Source organism: Bos javanicus, chromosome 26 (genome assembly GCF_032452875.1).
Source record: "Bos javanicus breed banteng chromosome 26, ARS-OSU_banteng_1.0, whole genome shotgun sequence".
Classification (NCBI taxonomy): Eukaryota; Metazoa; Chordata; class Mammalia; order Artiodactyla; family Bovidae; genus Bos; species Bos javanicus.
In genome coordinates, this window is record NC_083893.1 from 34,571,900 (window position 1) to 34,592,106 (window position 20,207).

The 20,207-nt window shown below is 41.3% G+C and overlaps 1 protein-coding gene and 1 pseudogene across 4 annotated transcripts in view; one reads left to right on the forward strand and one right to left on the reverse strand.

Annotated features, from left to right (window-relative positions):
* Positions 1-20,207, reverse strand: part of ABLIM1 (actin binding LIM protein 1) — a 331,575-nt gene that overhangs the window by 238,656 nt on the left and 72,712 nt on the right. The window lies entirely within an intron of this gene.
* On the forward strand, positions 3,364-4,845 carry LOC133239437 (protein LSM14 homolog B-like; annotated as a pseudogene).

Below are 20,207 nucleotides of genomic sequence, written 5' to 3' on the forward strand. Positions count from 1 at the left end.
GAAATGCCAACCCACTCCAGTAATCTTATCTGGAGAATCTCATGGACAGAGGAGCCTGGAGGGCTATAGTCCATAGGGGTGCAAAGAGTCGCACATGACTGAAGCAACTTAGCACAGCACATAAGTATGTTAGTATATAACATATGCATATTATACAAGCATGTGTTTGTATTAACCTCAAGGGTTAATATAATAAGTGCACAACTATTTTAACCAATGGAAAAGTCCCTGCAGCTCTCCTCATCTTTAAATGCACAGCCCACCCCAGACAGCACACGTGACAAGTTTATGAAAAAGACAGCCAAACCTCGGTGGTCTTCGAGGATGTGATGAGGGTCCATGAGCTCAACGGGTTCCCAGGTCACATGCACAAAGCTCTAAGGCTTCAGCTTTCCTTCCTGAGGTGGCTGACACACAGAAGCGCTGCATCCACTCCTCAAAGGGGAGGCCTGGGCCCTGGTTCTCCTTCCATGAGTCTGTGGGCTGAGCTGGACTCCAGGGAGGGTGTGCCACCCTGAGGGTGTGTCACAGCAGCTCAGGAAGAATGAGGAGTTTCCTGGAGTCTAGCTCCTTCCTCCAGCACAGAGTCCTCATCTCCTGACCCTCCCCACTCTGTCTCCTGTGCTAATTCTAAAGACCACTCCAAACAGCACATCAGTTCACTGACATCACAGCTGCAGAACACCATCCTTGTTGCAAAGACACTATTAAAACATGCCCGAAACGTTCCACGGGTTTTCCGCTGCTCTGAATCCAGATTTATATCTCTGTGATTGCACAATAACTCAAACACAGGAGACAAAGAAAGAAAAGGATCGATTTTCCCAAGCCTTCTGCCTCTTCTTTTCACTTAATGAATTATCATCTCACCAGATGGGCTTTTAGTACTTTTTTTTTTGTACTAGGATTTAACAAAAATACTCCAACTTGGGGAGGCTCATTTTACTATCAGCCTGGTTGTTCATCATGGCTTTGGATGTTGTTCCCAGACAAAATGCTGGTCTGAGGCCAGTCATGGACTTTGAGTCCTTTTGTATTAGGTAAAGGCTGTCTGAAAACAATGGCCCCATCCGGTAAGGTTCAGGAAAGAGGCATTTTTTTCCTTTAGTAATCAGTAATGCCCTGATGCAGGGCTGGATTACCCACCACCCACAGTCCAATTTTTTTCCCAGTTATTTTTGAACACCAAGGCTTTTGCAAATTAGAAATGTTATGAAGACTGTTTAAATGGGAAAAGATACTTAGGACAAATATCCCCAGCATCAGATGCATTTATAGGCTAAGACGTAGAAGGAAACTAGCATAACTGTTTTAAATGTGAGAGCAGATCATTTGATTCCTGCAAGAGACACAAACTCCAGCACCCATTCTGAAACAGTAATTTAACATAAGGCACATAATTTACCCAATGAAAAGGAAAGACTACGTGATCACATTGTTTAAATATAAAGCTTGATTAATTCAACATTCTCAGCTTACTTTCTTCTCCGTCTAGGTGGGTTTTTTGATTTGTTTTGAAATGGCTTTGGGCCATACTCTGGGGTCACCCCACCCTCCCTTCCTTGAGTCCAGGCCACTGCCTGGAACTCTGTACCCCTGATAACATCCTCCTGACTTGGCCAAAGCACCAGGCGCCAGGCAAAAGATCACAACTGGACCACTCGTTGATAAAATGCTTGGCTTTTGCAGAGCTGTCATATGTTAGCTGCTGCCAAAAGGCCAGTTGCATTTATTGAAATCTTCTGATTACGCCTAATGCCCAACATGCTCATGACTGATTTCAGAGTTTAGCCCTAATGCTTTTGTGTTAGTGTCTCAGGATTGTTACCATAAGGATAGAACATAAGTCTTTTATAGTTGCATTTTTTTTCTCATTAGTTTTCATTTCAATTCTAATGAAAGCTAGTTTTTCCTATTTCTTTGAAATCTCATAATCCCTAACTGATTTTAAATGAAAGGGAGGAGAAGAAGCCATGTGTAGTGTTGTAGCACTTTTCTGAGGCTAAAACAGGATTCTAGCTACTTGCCTGGGTTCCCTGCCTTTTATAAGGCAGGACAGCCCCGAGAGGGGGTGGGACATGATTCAACATGGAAACTTTGACTTTTTGAAGAGTTAGCCAATAAAGTAGTTCCTTCCTGTTCGTGGGCCTCCAAATTTGACTTCTGTTAGCTGAACCAGAGATACTCTGGCAGTTTATCAGAATGCAGACACCTATTGCTTAAAAACTGTTTACACAACTGTCTTCCAATTAAAAGGCAATGGTACACTTACATTGTCATTCTAAAATCAGAGACACTGCTGTGTGTTCTTTACCTTACATAACTCAGTCACCTGAGGAAACTGCAGCAGAAATCTTTCCCAAAAGATGCTCTTCAGAAGTCTTCCCAGGAAACCAAAATTAACCAATAAAAAAATTACATATTCACCTATATTTGAGAAATGCTTCATTAAGCATTGTTCAACATGGAGCTTCTCAGAGACCTTGATAAGCATGTGTGCCTTGTAACTCTTTGAGAGAAAAATAAAGTAAGATGCATTTTCTAAATTTATTCGATGAGAGAATGCCCAACCCCAACACAAAGATTAACTGACCACAAAACTGAGTTTGGAAACTGCACTAACGAAGTAGAGGGCTAGCAAGGAATGTAGAGATCAGAGAGCAATCTTAGAGCCAGAGGAATTCAGGAACTTGCCACGGCCACACAGAATATACAAGGAGGAGAATTCTGACCGGCAACATTCAGTCCTGTTATCTAGGTGGCTACCACAGGCCTCAGTGCCTGGTTCTGTTTGCAAGTCAAGTCTGGTCCCCAGTGATGCTATGCTTGGAACATAGATACTGCGTGTTCCTAGGCAAACAACACATCTTAAGGCAAATTATGTTAAAAGACCGGGCCTAGGAGATGCCGCCTACCATAATACAATTTAACGACAGAGCTGAGAGTAAAAAATAGCAGATATCAATAACAAAACACCCACAGGGCCCTGGCCTCATCTTTTAAACTGAGCAGAAGAGACAGAAACTTGAAGCAAATTTAATTCCCTAAGAAGAATGATTCTATTGGGAAAGATGGAAACTAAATTTCTCAAAAGGTCATATTCAATAAGGAAGAAGACCCCCCTAGCCCCTAATGAGAAAAGCACAGGAAGGAAAAAAGTTAAGACTGATTTGTCTTTTCCCTTGAACTTGTGTTCCAATGTTATCTGATTATACGCCCGGATAATTGCCCCAACCCAAGCTCAGCCACTGACTCCATGAGAAAGAACAATGTCAAGAACTAAAAGAGGCCCCCTGGTCCCCAGGCAGGCCCTCGGGTGGCAGTAAGGCGGCACCAATGGCCGCGAGGAGAGGGTGACGAGGCCACCACGTGAAGGCGAGTGGGCTGGGCCTGGCTGGGCGACCGCCACCATGAGCAGCTCCTCAGGCACCCTGAACCTGGGCAGCAAGATCAGCGTCATCTCCAAGGCGCAGATCCGCTACGAGGGCATCCTCTACACCATCAACTGGGACAACACCACAGTGGAGCTTGCCAAAGTGAGGTCCTTTGGTACTGAAGACCGTCCCACAGATAGGCCTTCCACCCCCGCTAGAGAGGAGATTTATGAGTACATCATCTTCTGGGGAAGTGATGTCAAAGATATTACCGTGTGTGAACCTCCAAAAGCTCAGCACACGCTCCCTCAGGGTCCTGCTGTCCTTCAATCTTCCCTGGGCTTGGTTTGGGCTCATCCTTCCAGCCACAGGTGCCTTACAGCCCCTTCTGAGGCATGCCACCCTACAGCCAGCTGGTGGCTAGCTCCCTGCTTAGCCAGCAGTATGCCGGCCTCCTTGGGTTTCCATCTGTCTCAGTCAGCAAGAGCCCCATGGTGGAGCAGGCCATCCAGACTGGATCTCTTGATAACTTGAACTCCAAGAAGCTGTTACCTGGCTAGGGCACCATGGGCATGCAGCTCAACAGGTGCCCAGCCCCACCCGCAGCAAGGCCGCCACCAATGTAGCTCAGAGGCAGCTGTGCAAACTCAACGGCAGGTGAATGACAGAGAAAAGAAGACCTCAGAGGAGGCGCTCAGGGAACAGATGAACAAGGAACAGCTCCAGAGGGCAAAGCTGTCCAACTAACATCAAGGAAAACACAATCAAGTTTGAAGGCAACTTTGATTTTGAGAGGGCAGATGCCTTCAGCCGAGAAGAGCTGGACAAGGAATTTAAGAAGAAACTGAATTTTCAAGATGACAAAGCTGAGAAAGGGGAAGAGAAGGACCTGGACGTGGTGACCCAGAGTGAAGAGGCCCCTGCTGAGGAGGATCACTTGGGACCCTGGTGCTACTACAAGTCCAAGTCCTTTGACAACATCTCCTCTGAACTCAAGACCAGTTCCAGGCGGACGACGTGGGCTGAGAAGAGGAAGCTCAACACGGAGACCTTCGGGGTGTCAGGGAGGTTCCTCCGAGGCTGTAGTTTCTGGGGTGGATTTCGAGGGGGCAGAGGCAACGGTGCAACCCACCATAACCCAACTTCCCACAGAGCTGGAACTGGCAGGGTGTATGGAGGTGGCTGAAGTTTCTTGCTGAAGCGGCACCGGTGCCAGGCCGTGTCTACAAGGACGATGGAGAATGCTGCGCTTACTGGGGGAGACATGGTCACTTCATTTACCGAGTTTGGAAAGTCCATGCTACCACTTACGTTTTGAACTGAACTTGGACGTGGTCTGAGTTAGAACCTCTTGTTTGGGGAAGTGTACATGGGAAACCACTTTGAGGTATTCTAACCTATTTTTCCTTTTCAGCTGTGCACAGCCTGATTCTAAGGTTTTGGTGTTCTGCAGAAGGGTTCTAGAGTGAAAGTGTGATCCTCACTTTGTGACCTTTCTTGGACAGCTTTGACTTTGAAGGCGGAACCAAATTTCATTTGGCAAATGCAAAAAAAAAAGAACTAAAAGAACTTGCAGTTCACCACCACTTAAACAGAAAGCAATCTGATGGTGGCTTCATCTGGATTGGTGCGGTCTTTATGGCATACAATGATCTCTGTGCTACTCGAGCCAGTTTCTGCCGATGATTTCCAAGTGGATCCCATGTCCTTATTTTTGTGACTGGAAATGAAGTTTTATAGACTTTACTAAGATAATAACAATGCCTATAACATATGGATGTGATGTATCTCAGCTTCATAAACTGCAAATAGAACAGCCTTATTATAATTCACAGCTCACATTTACATGGGGCTCACTCTCTGCATGTATTGAACAAAGAATCTCTCATTGATTTCTAATAACCCTCTGGGGCAGGTACCATTACCATCTCCATCAGAAAGATGAGGCAGCTGCAACAGAGAGAAGTTAAAGAAATTGCCCAAGGTCATTCCACTAAAAAGCGGTGCAGCTGGGACCTGGACACAAGCAGTCTGAGTCAGAGACCACGGCCAGGATGCTAAAACTCCCTCAAGAATATTAAACAGTTCAGGCAAATCAACGAATCAGAGAAGGTGTCAAGGCCATCTCCATGCCTGAGACAATGGTAGGGATAATCCAAAACATAAATTTAGCAGTATAAAAAGTAAGAATACATCGAAGTCTGCTACTGCTTTTTGCAAAAAGCCTAAATACTGAAGACTATATGGGAGATTGATTTCAGAAAAATCATTTTTCTGAATCACATGATGTTTTCATGAGATTCTCCACTATTCGTCTCCTTCACAAAGAGACCTAGTCAGTGGCTAGTACCTGTCTCTGCAAAGGCTGCAGTGAAGGGACCACCATCACGGCAAACTGCTCCCCCGACCTCACGCCCACCGTGTACAACAATGTTCCCTGCTCATACTGGAGTTGCCATCTGACACTTACTTTAGACCCCACTTCTTCTTAACTTTTTATTTTGTATTAGGTTATAGCCAGTTAATAACACTGTAACAGTTGTAGGTGAACAGTGCAGGCATTCAGCCATCAGATCAGATCAGATCAGTCGCTCAGTCGTGTCCGACTCTGCGTATATATAAATCCATTCTCCCCCAGAGTCCCCTCTCATCTAGGCTGCCACATAGCATTGAGCAGAGTTTCATGTGCTATAAGTAGATCCTTGTTGGTTATCCGTTTTTACATGTCCATCCCAAACTCCTTAACTACCCCTTTCCCCCATCCTTCCGTCCAGCAACCGTAAGTTCATTTAAGTCTGTGATAGACCCAACTCCTTTCTTGTTCTGGCCTTACTGTAACTCACCAGTGATCCTAGGCCAATCACCAAACTAACTTCTAAATCTGTTCAATGGGCAAATAATACCCGCTCTATCTACATCAGAAGAGTTAAGAGATAACAGGGCCACCCAAAATTTCTATCTTTTTCTTTTCTTTTTCTTTCTTCTCTTCTTTTTCTTCCTTCCTTCATTTTTTTCTTTCTTTTCCTTTCCTCTTTTTTTGGCCAATACTTGTCAAAAAGGACTTTAAGTGAAATTTCAATAAACTGGACTCCCCACATCAAACAATAAGCTGGATAGAAATAGGGTAGCTGGTACATGGGAATCCATCACCTGAATTTAAGGTTATCCTCATCACTGCCGGATGCTGACCCTTCATATTTGCCACCAGCACCCAAAAACTGGACTAATATTTTTCAAGCAGTTATTCTATACCAGGGACTAAGACAAGCATTCTTAACATAACAGCCTTAATAGGTAAGTGGTTGGAAGAAGGGTATTATCAACCTTTCTTTAACATATGCAAAGCCTAGAGAGAAAGTAATTTTTCTCAAAGTTGCAGCTAGTGGTCAGGGGAACAGGGACTTGAACTCAGGTCCACCTGTTCATTACTGTGTTACAGTGAGGTGTGATCAAGAGGCTAAACCGCAATATCCTTGAGCCTTCTCCACATCACTCTGTGTGCAATTAAGCAGTATCAATGCTGTTATTTGTGTGAACCTTTTCAAATAAAGAGGAACTAATTCAAAGCAGAATGTGCTTAGTGGTTGTCATCAGACACCTCCTACATCGCCTTTTCTGCAGCCAAGAAGCGCACAGCCGTGGATTTGCTATTTCCCTCCTCTCGCGCTTTTGTCTTTCATCTGCCCTCATTCTCAGTCTCACCCAGCCTACCGGGCTAGGCTAGAGGGGATTAAAAAATATTCCTTACTCTCTGCCAAAATACTAGGCATTTCTCTTTCCTGCCTCATTTGACACAGACTGCAGGAACTGGGGGATTCCAGTCGTTCTGTGCCTTTGCAAAAGTTGCAATGATACAGTCTAAGATGAAAAAAAAAAATTACTGCAGAATGAGGAAATTCTACTTTTGTCTCATTATAGGAGCACCAAACATTAAGTTAAATCATGATTGACCATAGTCTGGATTTTTATAATTTTCACATTAATTATCATTTGTCTCACAAGTGACGTATGACCATTGTGATGGCAAAACATTCCACTTGCAGCTTCACCCCTAGAGAAAGAAGGCTATTTATTGACTGTGCTATACACAGCAGGCTACATTTTATATGGGATTTTTTTGTTGCTAGAGGGCAGGAAAATGGATAAACACCTAGAATACTTGCCCTGGAGATGTTACCACACCATTCTGTATCACCTGCATCTTTCAGGGTGTACCACTAGCAACCAGTTTGAAAGCTGTATTCTCTTTGGAAACTTTATTCAAAGTTAGCGAGAAGAGAATATGCCACATTTTAATGAGAATGAGAATACTATTTCAAACCACTGTCTCTGATTCAAATCTCCAGCATAATTTGGGAAACTGTAAATTCAACTTAACATTCTGTACTATCCTGTCTAGTTAACAATTCACTGACAGTAAAACATTCATATCTAATCTTTAAGGAAAGGGATCATTTATTTATGGTCTCATGGAAGCCAATAATTCCAAAGACTTTTCTATTGACTTTTTTTTTTAAGATTTTTTTTTGATGGAGACTATTTTTAAAGTCTTTATTGAATTTTTTACTGTTTTATGCTTCTGTTTTATGTTTTAGTGTTTTGGCCAAGAGTCATGTGGGATCATAGCTCCCTGACCAGGGATTGAATCCACACTCCCTGTATTGAAAGGCAAAGTCTTAACCATTGGGCCACCAGGGAAGTCCTCCCATTGACATTTGAAAATCTTAATGGTTTGTTTCTGCCCACTTTCAATTTTCATCTCTTCTAAAATCATTTGTTTACTTGGCAAAGGGAGTCGGACTAGTCTGTAACTACATACATCACACCTCTATGCTGCTGCTGCTGCTAAGTCGCTTCAGTCGTGTCTGACTCTGTTCGACCCCATAGACGGCAGCCCACCAGGCTCCCCCGTCCCTGGGATTCTCCAGGCAAGAACACTGGAGTGGGCTGCCATTTCCTTCTCCAATGCAGGAAAGTGAAAAGTGAAAGTGAAGTCACTCAGTCGTGTCCAACTCTTTGCGACCCCATGGACTGCAGCCTACCAGGCTCCTCCAGCCATGGGATTCTCCAGGCAAGAGTACTAGAGTGGGGTGCCTCTACAAACCCAGTCAAAAATCAAAAGCCAAAAGAAAACAAAAATCTTTCTACTCTGTTCCAAATAAAAGAGGATAAGTCTAGTTTAAGGTATGTTTAATGACAGAGCAAAAAAATAAAACAAAACAACATGCATTTAAATCTTTCAAAATAACACTGAGGATGCCTACTTAAACCTTTTTAGGTTTCCTAATAACCAGCCACTTCCACTTTAAGAATGAGATGGCTGATGGCGTCACCAGTGCAATGGACATGAACTTGGGCAAACTTTGGCAGATGGTAACTTTCCTTGGAAGGAAAATTATGACCAACCTAGATAGCATATTCAAAAGTAGAGACATTACTTTGCCAACAAAGGTTCATCTAGTCAAGGCTATGGTTTTTCCTGTGGTCATGAATGGATGTGAGAGTTGGACTGTGAAGAAGGCTGAGCACCGAAGAATTGATGCTTTTGAACTGTGGCGTTGGAGAAGACTCTTGAGAGTCCCTTGGACTGCAAGGAGATCCAACCAGCCCATTCTGAAGGAGATCAGCCCTGGGATTTCTTTGGAAGGAATGATGCTAAAGCTGAAACTCCAGTACTTTGGCCACCTCATGCAAAGAGTTGACTCATTGGAAAAGACTCTGATACTGGGAGGGATTGGGGGCAAGAGGAGAAGGGGACGACAGAGGATGAGATGGCTAGATGGCATCACTGACTCGATGGACGTGAGTCTCAGTGAACTCCGGGAGTTGGTGATGGACAGGGAGGCCTGGCGTGCTGCGATTCATGGGGTCGCAAAGAGTCGGACATGACTGAGCGACTGATCTGATCTGATCTGGTCTGAAGGGACAGAGGCCTGGCGTGCTGTAGTCCATGGGGTCGTAAAGAGTTGGACATGACTAGGAGACTGCACAATAACACAATAATCAACCACTGGGTTCAAAGACAAAATTGCCTTTAGCAGTCAAATGCTTCTCCCCAATGGTAGCCTTCTGATACGCCAAGCCCTATTCCCCTGAGAACTCAGGCACAGACTGTAGGAAGCTAGAGGGAGCCTTCAGATCATCATTAGTCCAGTTGTTTTCAAGTTCATACACAGAAAATTGAGGCTTCTTGGGGACTGGTGAGGGATTAGAAAAAATATGACTGACTCTGGCTCTGCCCCAACTTCCACCAGAGAAATTTCAGCTCATCTAATTTATTTCCTGGGCTTCCAGACGAACTTTTGTTTGAAAGAGGATTTCATAGCTAAAAACATATGCTTTGAAAAATTCCCATTGTGTCCATTTCTTTCATGTTAGGAAGGAGGTAAATAAAGACCACGAAAATCTATGACTGATCCCAGGTTGCAGAATAAGTGACTGGCCCAGCCAGGGTTACAGCCAACCATGGGCTCTGAGTCACGTTCTCCAGAGTAAGCACTGTCCCCAGATTGCAGAGGACACAGCTCCTAACAGACACTGTCCTCATTCAGGAACGCGCCCGGGTCTGTCTGTTACCACTCTTCTGGGAACTGCCCGCAGTTCTAGGGGCAGGCTCACAGATGAAGTAGTGATCTTACTCTTGTTCTCAACATTTTAAAAATACTAAATTGAGAGGCCAGGGACAGGAAAGCAGCCAGAGCCCTGCTAATTTAAGATGAAAAATAAAACCTTTCTGAAGTTGAGTGCAAATCCATAGAAAACAATGTTTGCTTGATAAAATTTGAATTTACCCTCAAATTAGCAAGGAAGCAGGATCCATCCGGCTTGCTGTGATCTTCATTCTTAAAATCTTGTTACTTAGCCAGCCACAGCTGAGCTCACTGCGTGGGGTTCAGCCCCAGGGCCGCTCTAGTACTCATCAGGATAACAGCCTCTGCAGTCAGCCTGGGAGTGCATCCTGGATAAATATCGCAGTCACCGGCTCCAGGAAGGTGGGCTCCACTTTTTGTAAAATGTGACGAAACCACAGTGTGAGCAACAAAAACTGATAAATTAGACTGAACTATTCCAGCTATCCCTAGAGCCTCTGATTTACAAAGAATCCTTCAAATAACATTACATTACATCTTTCATCACTCAGTCGTGTCTGACTCTTTTTGAGCCCACGGACTATAGCCTGCCATGGGCTTCTCAGTCCATGGAATTCTCCAGATAAGGATACTGGAGTGGGTTGCCATTCCCTTCTCCAGTATTTAAATAGACTTCTAAAATAATCCCAGTTGCCATGCACTAGGTAAGTATCGAAACAAATTATCTTACCTATATGTACCCCAGCTTTCTCACCTATAAAATGGAGATAATTAAAGCACCTACCCTATGAGGTGTCGTAAGAATTTCAGTAAACAGTTCCTGGTGTATATAGTAACCTCTACATAAACATTAGTCACTGTCATTGTTGTTACTCTTATTTTGTTTAAAAAAAAAAATTAAGTGTTAGCAAGGCCAGGGATGGGAAAGAGGAGCCCTGCCAATTTAAGATTAAAAATGAGATTGTTCTGAAGTTTAATGTAAAGCAATAGAAAGTAATAATTGGTTGATAAAAGAATTGGAATTGGAATTGACAGATTGGGGTGATAGTTCCACTGCTTTTCTGCTCAAACCTGACCTGGAGTGGCAGCTTCGCTATTACCTGGGAACTGGTTAGAAATGCAGAATCTATCTCAACATCCAACTCTGCTCCCGCTTACTGGATTAGAATCTGTCTTCTAACAAGATCTCTAGGGAATTTATGTGCATGTTAAAGTTAGAGAAATGCTACTTTATGGCACATACTAAGGTTTTAGCACTTGTAGGTTAAAGGAATAAGACCTCATTCTGTAGTTATATCTCCACTTGAAAAGTGAAAGTGTTAGTTGCTCAGTTATGTCCAACTCTTTTGCAACCCCACTGACTGTAGCCTACCAGGCTCCTCTTGTCCATGGCATTCTCCAGGCAAGAATACCAGAGTAGGTAGCCATTCCCTTTCCAGATCTTCTCAACTCAGGGATCGGACCCAGGTCTCCCATATTGCAGGCAGGTTCTTTAATGAATGAGCCACCAGGGAAGCCCATACCTTCTCTTAAATCATATACCTCCCATGTTAGACGCTTTCAACCAACCTAAGTCTTAAGGTAGATGCTCCTTTCACTAGCCATAATAATAATATGTCAGGAGCGCATCAGAGCAGCGAAATCACCTCTTGTTAGTAAAGTCATTATCAAGTCATCATCAGTGGCTAACATGTATTGAGCTCTTAAAATATGCAAGGATTAACCCAAGGTGGTTTCTGAATGTTCTCAGTGAACACTCACAATACTCTTTCAAGTATTACTGTGCCCATTTTATAGATGAGGAAACTGAGGTTCAAAGAGGCTACATCACTTTCTCTTATCTTAAAGATAAGACCTTATCTTAAAGGTCTTTCTGAAATTTACTCTCTTTCTCAAAATTGATGCCTAGAACATCATAATCAAGTGAAATGGGGAGCTGTAATTATCTCTCTTTTTAGGTAAAGAAAACTGAGACACAGATAGAGTGAATGAATGATGTAAAGTCCACAGCCTGAAACTTAGGTCAGAACGAGGTCCATCAGGATTCTAGTTTTTCAGATTAAAGAATTCTGCTAAAAGGTTTCCATACATGAAGCTCTGTACAGTCGAACCAAGGAACTTCCAGTTTTAATATCTGAAGTCAAGGTCTTACTGGGGCGTCAGCCTCTTTGGCAAACCAGCACGTCCAGATTTGTATTGCTGCGGCTTGTGTCAACTAAGCCCTTATCAGCACATCTCAGCTAACATCTTACACAGTGTTATTCTTGCACACCTGTGAAACTCTCCTAATTACAGTCTCTCTGATTTCTTTCACCAGCTCTCCGTCCAAGTTTGATATCCAAAGAATTCAGAATTCAGCAAGACTAGTCAAAACCATTCTTAGACAGCAGTCGTGTCATAAAGTCAAATACATAGGTTCAGAATCGAGTGATCAGGACCACTTATCCAGGCCCCAGTGAATGCTTGCTTCCTCTGGCCCTGAGGGCAACAGGGAAAGAATCAGGATATATTGACTAAACATTCTGTATTAGTTTCTGAAAGCTGTCACAAAAAAAATACCAGACTAGGGTGACTTCAACAGAGACTTCTTTTCCCATGGTTCTGGAGGCTGGAAGTTCAAGCTCAAGGTGCTGGCAGGCTTGGCTTTTGAGGCCTCTCTCCTTGGCCTGCAGACAGACACCTTCTTACTGTGCCCCCACAGGGTTAGCTGTGTGTGTGCATATCTTGCGTGTGTCTTTCTCTCTTCCTCTGTGTCCCAATGTCCTCTTCTTATAAGGACACCAGTCATATTAGATGAGGGCCCACCTTAACAACCTCATTTTAATTTAATGACATCTTTTTTTTTTTTTTTTTTTTGCTGCACTGGTCTTTGTTGCTTTGTGAAGGCTCTCTCATTGAACTGACTCATTGGAAAAGACCCTAATGCTGGGAAAGATTGAAGGCAGGAGAAGGGGATGACAGAGGATGAGATGGTTTGATGGCATCGCTGACTCAGTGGATGTGAGTTTGAGCAAGCTCCAGGAGATACTGAAGGACAGGGAAGCCTGGTGTGCTGCAGTCCATGGGATTGCAAAGAGTTGGACACAACTTAGCCACTGAACTGAACTGAACTGAACTGAGGGCTCTCTCTAGTTGCAGCGAGCGAGCAGGGTTGACTCCCTAGTTGTAGTACATGGGATTCTCATTGCGGTGCCTTCTCTTACTATAGCTCCCAGGTTCTAGAGCACAGGCTTCAGTAGTGGTGCACCGGCTTAGCTGCCCCACGGCATGTGAGACCTTCCAGGACCACGAATTGAACCTGTGTCCCCTATATTGGCAGGAGGATTTCTAACCAGTAGACACCAGAGAAGTCCCTAATGACATCTTCAAAGGCCCTATCTCCAAATTCACTTACATTCTGAGGTCCTGTGGGGGTGGAGGTAGAGCATCACAGTGTGAGTATGGGGAGAACACAATTCAGTTCACAGCTAATCATGAATAGATCTTTTCCTCCACTGTCACTAAGCCCTAGAGCCGGGCTGAGGCCTTCTCATCCAGTTTGGGTTCAGTAAGAAGCAAGAATCTGCAATAATCTGAATCTCTCACACCTGTGACCCAGACCACTCTGGAGGGAGACTGAAGAGGAGGGATTTCCAGACGAGACCTTTTCTTTTCAGTCTGCGCAGCCTAGGTTCTTCCCTGCCCCCACTAACCACGAGTTCAGGTGGGGTCACTCTGAGGTGGCTTTTTAACAAAATTTAAATGGTACTTCTAAAACCAGCCTGAGTCAGGGACATGAACAATGACTACAGTACTAAAAAGTTGGAACTGGAAAGAACTGGAATCTGGCCGCCTGCGAGGCCTCTTGTGCCCAGAGGCACATGCTCCTGAGCGGTGAGGTGCTGAGCCCTGGGAGCTGGCACTGGACTTCCCAGACAGCTGTCCTGTGCAGCAGGACCGCCCGGAGGCGAGAGCCAGCCCCGGCCAGCCCACTCAGCCCCCCGAGGCAGCACAGGAAATGTCACAGAGTGGGAGGGAGGGAGGGAGGGAGGGCAGCACAGAGCCAACACGTCAGGAGGTGCGGGCTTCACACGGGGTGTGTGCGAACGCTCCAAACAACGAATCAGAATTAAGTTCCTGGGCGTCTAAACCAGGATACCCTAGGAACAGAACAAGACTGAAAGTGAGAGTGCCATTTGCTATGAAAATGAAAACCCACACATCGTCAGTCTAATAAACCTCATTAATGTAGACTGCCCTAATTTTCAATTTTAGTAATTCAGCTATTCCTGACGTCATTAATTTTTAAACATAGATCTGAAAACCTTTCCATGTTGATATAAAATTCCATACTCTTTCTAGGGGTTTTAAAACGTTGTTTTGCCATTTCATTTGGTATATGATACGGACTTGAAAGTAACCGTTATGTTAGATCAGTGTATTACTAAATGTATTGAAGACTATAATGTAGAGATCTCTTGCACAGAGGCAATGCAGAATATGAAACTAGAGAAGAAAATGACACCAGCAAGAAAACACAGGGAAAAATTAATTCCCAAATAGAAATTTCCTTATTAATCCTCTGTTAATTTATTAATACCTATGAAGAAACAACTAAGAATCACTAGACATTTGAGGAAAATGCACAACACAAAATAGCACCAAGATGAAAATATAACCACATGATTCTAGAGAATATAAATAATTCATACAACATACGAGGACCTAAATAAAAATTCAAATTCAATTCATATCCTCTGAGGGATTTGAGAACACACTGTATCCATGAAATAAAAGTGGGAAAAGATTAAAGGAGCAATTGGAAAAAAAGAGAGTTTGGGGAAATTAAAAATGATTGTGACAATAGAAAGAAATTTAATAGGCAGGCGAAGAGAAAACTTTCAGAAGATTTCCAAGAACATAGAACAATATATAAAAGAGATTGAAAATATGAAAGAAGAATTCAGAGAGATGAAGGATGCCCAGTATTCATTTAATAGAAATCTCAGAAAGATAATACAGACAAGAGGGGAAAAAATAATACAAAAAAACTCCCCAGACCCAAAGAAAGACACAGGTCTTCATATTGCATGGGCAAACCAGGTTCTGAAAAGGATGAAGAAGACAAATAGCAAGACATATCTCGGTAGAATTTCAAACCTCTGAAGATATAAACAAGATCCTTAGAGCTATCAGAGTCCAAATCAGGTTACCAAGAAAGGATAAGGACTCAAGCTGCCATCAGACTTGGCAGACATTCTGAATTTCAGAAGACAGAGGAACAAAACCTTTAAAGTTTTTGGGGAAACATGGCTTTGAATCTGCACATGTATACCAGGTCAATCAAGCACCTAGGCAAAATAAGCATTTTCAGATATGCAAGGATCCCATTTACCTCCCATGCATCCTAACTGAAAAAAAGTTTGACTCCAAAGGAAAAATTTATCCTCAGACAAAAAACTATAGGTTTCAAGAAAATGTAGAATACGTTTAAGAATGAAATGATGGTGGTGTTGGTAGGCCAGGGGAGGGCAATGGAATCCCACAATGACAGCTTTGCAATAGATCTAGAAATATGGTTAGAACATGGTCAGGAGTCCAAAAAAAATCTCCAAGAAAGTAAATCTCATTCAACAAGTTAGTGTAAACAAGAAAATGGGGAATTTTAGTGATGATATTCACTTTGCTTAGCAAGAATAAAACAGAATTAAGAGTAAAAGCTTTGTATAAATTAAACATCTGCATAAAAAATCATGGTGCAACTAAAGTAACATAATTTTGAGCAAAAAAAAGGATTATGGAAAAGGAGCCTTTGATGATGCTTGAACATCCTCTTAGAGCAAAATAGAATTGGTGCCCCAAAGAATTCCTCCTCTACAGGTCCAATCACATACCTGCTTTGCAGTGAAGAATATTTACATAATTTCAATGTTATAAATGCTTTCTATTGGTTTTTCAGAATTCAAAATCAACCTATAATAAACAGGAAAGCCTGAAAGTTAGAAGGTTTACAATATTATAAACCTTGACAATGTAAAAGTAAGGTATAGAGGAGAGTAGTGAGAAGGCAGAAAAAAGTGGGTAAGAAGAAAAGTCAGGTGAAGGACTGGGAATTTCCTCCTTTCCCATCATAAGGAGTCAGGAGATAGTGTCTAAACTCAGATAAAATATAGCAGTATATAATTTAGAGTTATAAAGACAATCAACAGTAGAATTAAAACTGATAAAACTCTAGAAGTGAGTAATAAGGTTCCTAGTTTAAGAGACATTGTTGAAAGAAATGCAAATGCTAACATATTGCTTACAATTATACTTCCCTGGTGGCTCAGACAGGAAAGAATCAACCTGCAATGCAGGAGACCTGGGTTTGATCCCCGGGTTGGGAAGATCCCCTGGAGGAGGGCATGGCAACCCACTTTAGTATTCTTGCCTGGAGAATCCCCATGGACAGAAGAGCCTGGTGGGCTACAGTCCGTGGAGTCACCAAGAGTCAGACATAACTGAGCGACTAAGCACAGCACATTACTTAGAATTACAGTAGTACTCATTAGAAGTAAAAAAGAAACTTTAAAAAACAGTTATATCTGTTATAAAAGGGCAATACAAGAAATCCTTGTGGTAACGAAACTGCTTTGTATCTTGGTTGAATCAACGTCAAAAACGTTGCTTGTGATACTGTACTGAAGCAAAAATGTATTTTAGTGACTATATTCTTAATTCTACCAAAGAATCCTACCAAGCTAATACTTTTTTTTTCTTTTTCCAGCTTTACTGAGGTATAACTGACAAGTAAAATTATAAATGTAAAACTTCAATAGATTTTCTACAAAGGTCCCAAGGCAATGCAACCAGGAAAGGAGACTTTTCAACAACGGGAAAAACTGACTATCCATGTGGGAAAAAATTAAACCTCAATCCCTCCCTCACAGCTCACACAAATTTATTTCGAGTTGAATGGAAGATGTAAACCTAAATCCAAACCTATAAAGCTTTTAAAAGAAAACATAGAATACCTTTCTTCCTTGGGATTAGGCAAAGATTTCTTGAATACATAGGATACAAAAAAACACAAACCATAACAATTGATAAATTAAACTTCATTGAAATTAAAAATTCTGTTCATTAAAAGGGACTGTTAAATAGGCAAATCTCAGGCTAGGGAAAAAAACACTTGCAAAACATAAAGTAGACAAAGAACTTGTATTCAGAATATATTTTTAGAAAGTACTACAACTCAATAAGGAGACAACACAATTTAATACTGGGGGAAAAAAAAACTTGACTGGCACTTCACAAAGAAAGATATGCAAATACCCATTAAGCACACGAAAAGGTTCTTAAATAATTAGTTATCAGGGAAATGCAAACTAAAATCACGATAAGATGCCTCTTTACCAAATTAAAGCACTAAATGTTGATGATGTAAAACAACCGAAACTCTTAATAGGTTGCTAGTGAGAATATAACTTGGTACAACAACTTCAGGAAAAGGGTTGTCATTTTCTGATAAAGTTAAACATACACCGCCCCTTGGCCCAGCAATTCCACATCTAGATCCTTATTCAAAGGAAATGAAAAAAAAAATCCACAAAAAGACATTTTGGAGTATTTTCATAGAAGATTTAATCATATTAGTGAAAAGTCATATAAAAAAGTAAAATCTCCATTGATAGCATGAATAAACAAGTTGTGGTGTAGCTGTATAGTGGAATTCTATATTTAGCAGTAAAATGGAATGACTATTTCTACATACAAGGACATGGGTGAGTCACATAGACCTTATGCTGAGCAAAAAATGCTTTATACAAAAAGAGTACAAATCCTTTACATGAAGTTCTAGAAGGGGCAAATCTATTTAGGACTATGGTTGTCTAGGGGTAAGAGAATCACCGACAGAAGACACAAGGGAATACCTGGGGATGTGGATATTGTGATAGGAATTATATGTGATAATATTGTGATAGGAATTATATGGATATATCCATTTAAAAAATCTTATAGGTAAGATCTCCACATTTCAATGTATGCCAATTACACCTTTAAAAAGTAACTTAAAAAACAATACAGGGGGTGGAAATTTAGATCAAACAAGAATGGCAGAGTGTTGCTAACTGAGACTGGGTATGGACATGTGAAGTTCATTATACGATTTTGTTTATTTTTTTTTATTATGGAAATCTTCAAAAACATGCTGAGTAACAAAGGTACAATGAATTTTAACTTTGTATATGGCAACATGATCAGGTAGATGCTTAGAATTCTAATATTTAAGCTTAAACATTCAACTTTTACTACTTTTATTATTTTATTATTAATTTATTTTTTAATGGTAAGCTAAAAAGATAAGATTTCAGCCTGTTATTTCCAAGCTTTTCTCTCTAAATACCACATTATAAGTGAGGAAAATCTTTACTGCTAGTAAGCAAAAAAATAAATTGCAGATAATCATTCATTAATTATCCTTCTAAAACATTGACTTTTGAAACATAGGTAGTCCAGTGATTTACAGCAGAATTTTACTTAGATGAGTGAAATGCATGAACATGGTGAAGATCATAGAGTTTGCAGAATTTAAAAAGGTGTTAATTACAAAAGTGATTCATTTGTATTTTATCATCCATGTTTTCTACGTTTCTTATCTTTACCCAAAAGTCTACCATGACTATACATTAAACAATATATGAGTAAGAATAAAAACACTTCATAATGATAAAACATTTAATATCCCTAGAAGTTTTCATATAAATAAGAAATCAACAATACCAATTAAAATTCACTTTCATTTACTAGGCATTTAGCAACTCTCAAGCCATTTGTTCTTAAAAATAATATTTAATTATTTGTTGATTTTTTAATAGAAATTATATAGATACCATTGCTTTTAAATATATGGATTTCAGGAGTAGCTAAATAAACTAATTTAGATATTTGTAAACACTAACAGAGAAACTCTATTATATATAATTTATACTGAATAAAACAATAGTTATCCACAGAATAGCCTTTGTGAAATACAGTACTATGAGTTTACAAACTTAGAAATAAAATTATCTATGCTTCTTCTGTTCATCCTTCATACTTCCTCCCTCACAGACATACTTGCCACCCAATGATCAGAAGAATTTTATTTGTCTTCAATGCTCAGCTTAAAGACCACTTCTCCCTTGAAGCTATCCCTTCCAATCCCTGACTACATTCATCACACTACCTTCTGCTGCTACAGCAGGTTGTCTAACCGCTTTGCCTTATAGAACTGCTTCTCTATATATGCGTCTTCCAGTAGGTCTGTGTTTAACTAGTAGTGGATGAAGTGGCAGGTATTATTGTACCCATTTTATGGATGAGAAACCAAGGACTGATCAAGATGAAGAAACTTTCCCTAAGGTTGCATCACCTACAATGGCAGCCTCAGGATCCCAGTATATGCTGTCTGTCTCTCAAGCTTAAAGACTGCAAGAAACTGTCCTTTGAAACTCCTATGCCATTTAGGGTTTAATCATCTTTTTTGCCTCCAAAGTACCTGGTCTGTGCTTTACACATTACACATGCTGTAAGTGCTGGTTGAATTTGATCTTAATTTACATTATGTACTGTGAGAGTACACTTTATTTTTGGGGCTCCAAAATCACTGCAGATGGTGATTGTTCCTTGGAAGAAAAGCTATGACCAACCTAAACAGCATATTAAAAAGCAGAGACATTACTTTGCCTTTGAGGTCCGTCTAGTCAAGGGTATGGTTTTTCCAGTGGTCATGTATGGATGTGAGAGTTGGACTATGAAGAAAGCTGAGCACCAAAGAATTGATGCTTTTGAACTGTGGTGTTGGAGAAGACTCTTGAGAGTCCCTTGGACTGCAAGGAGATCCAACCAGTCCATCCTAAAGGAAATCAGTCCTGAACATTCATTGGAAGGACTGATGTTGAAGCTGAAACTTCATACTTTGGCCAATACTTTGGCCACCTGATGTGAAGAACTGACTCATTGGAAAAGACCTGGTGCTCGAAAAGATTGAAGGCAGGAGGATAATGGGACAACAGAGGATGAAATGGTTGGATGACATCACAGACTTGATGGACATGAGTTTGAGCAAGCTCTGGGAGTTAGTGATAGACAGGGAGGCCTGGCGTGCTGCAGTCCATGGGGTTGCAAAGAGTCGGACATGACTGAGCGACTGAACTGAACTGAACTGTGAGAATAAAGTATTGAATTTAAGGAGTTTTAACAGTTCACTCATTCGAACAGAGCGCAGAGGTTCCAAGCAGAG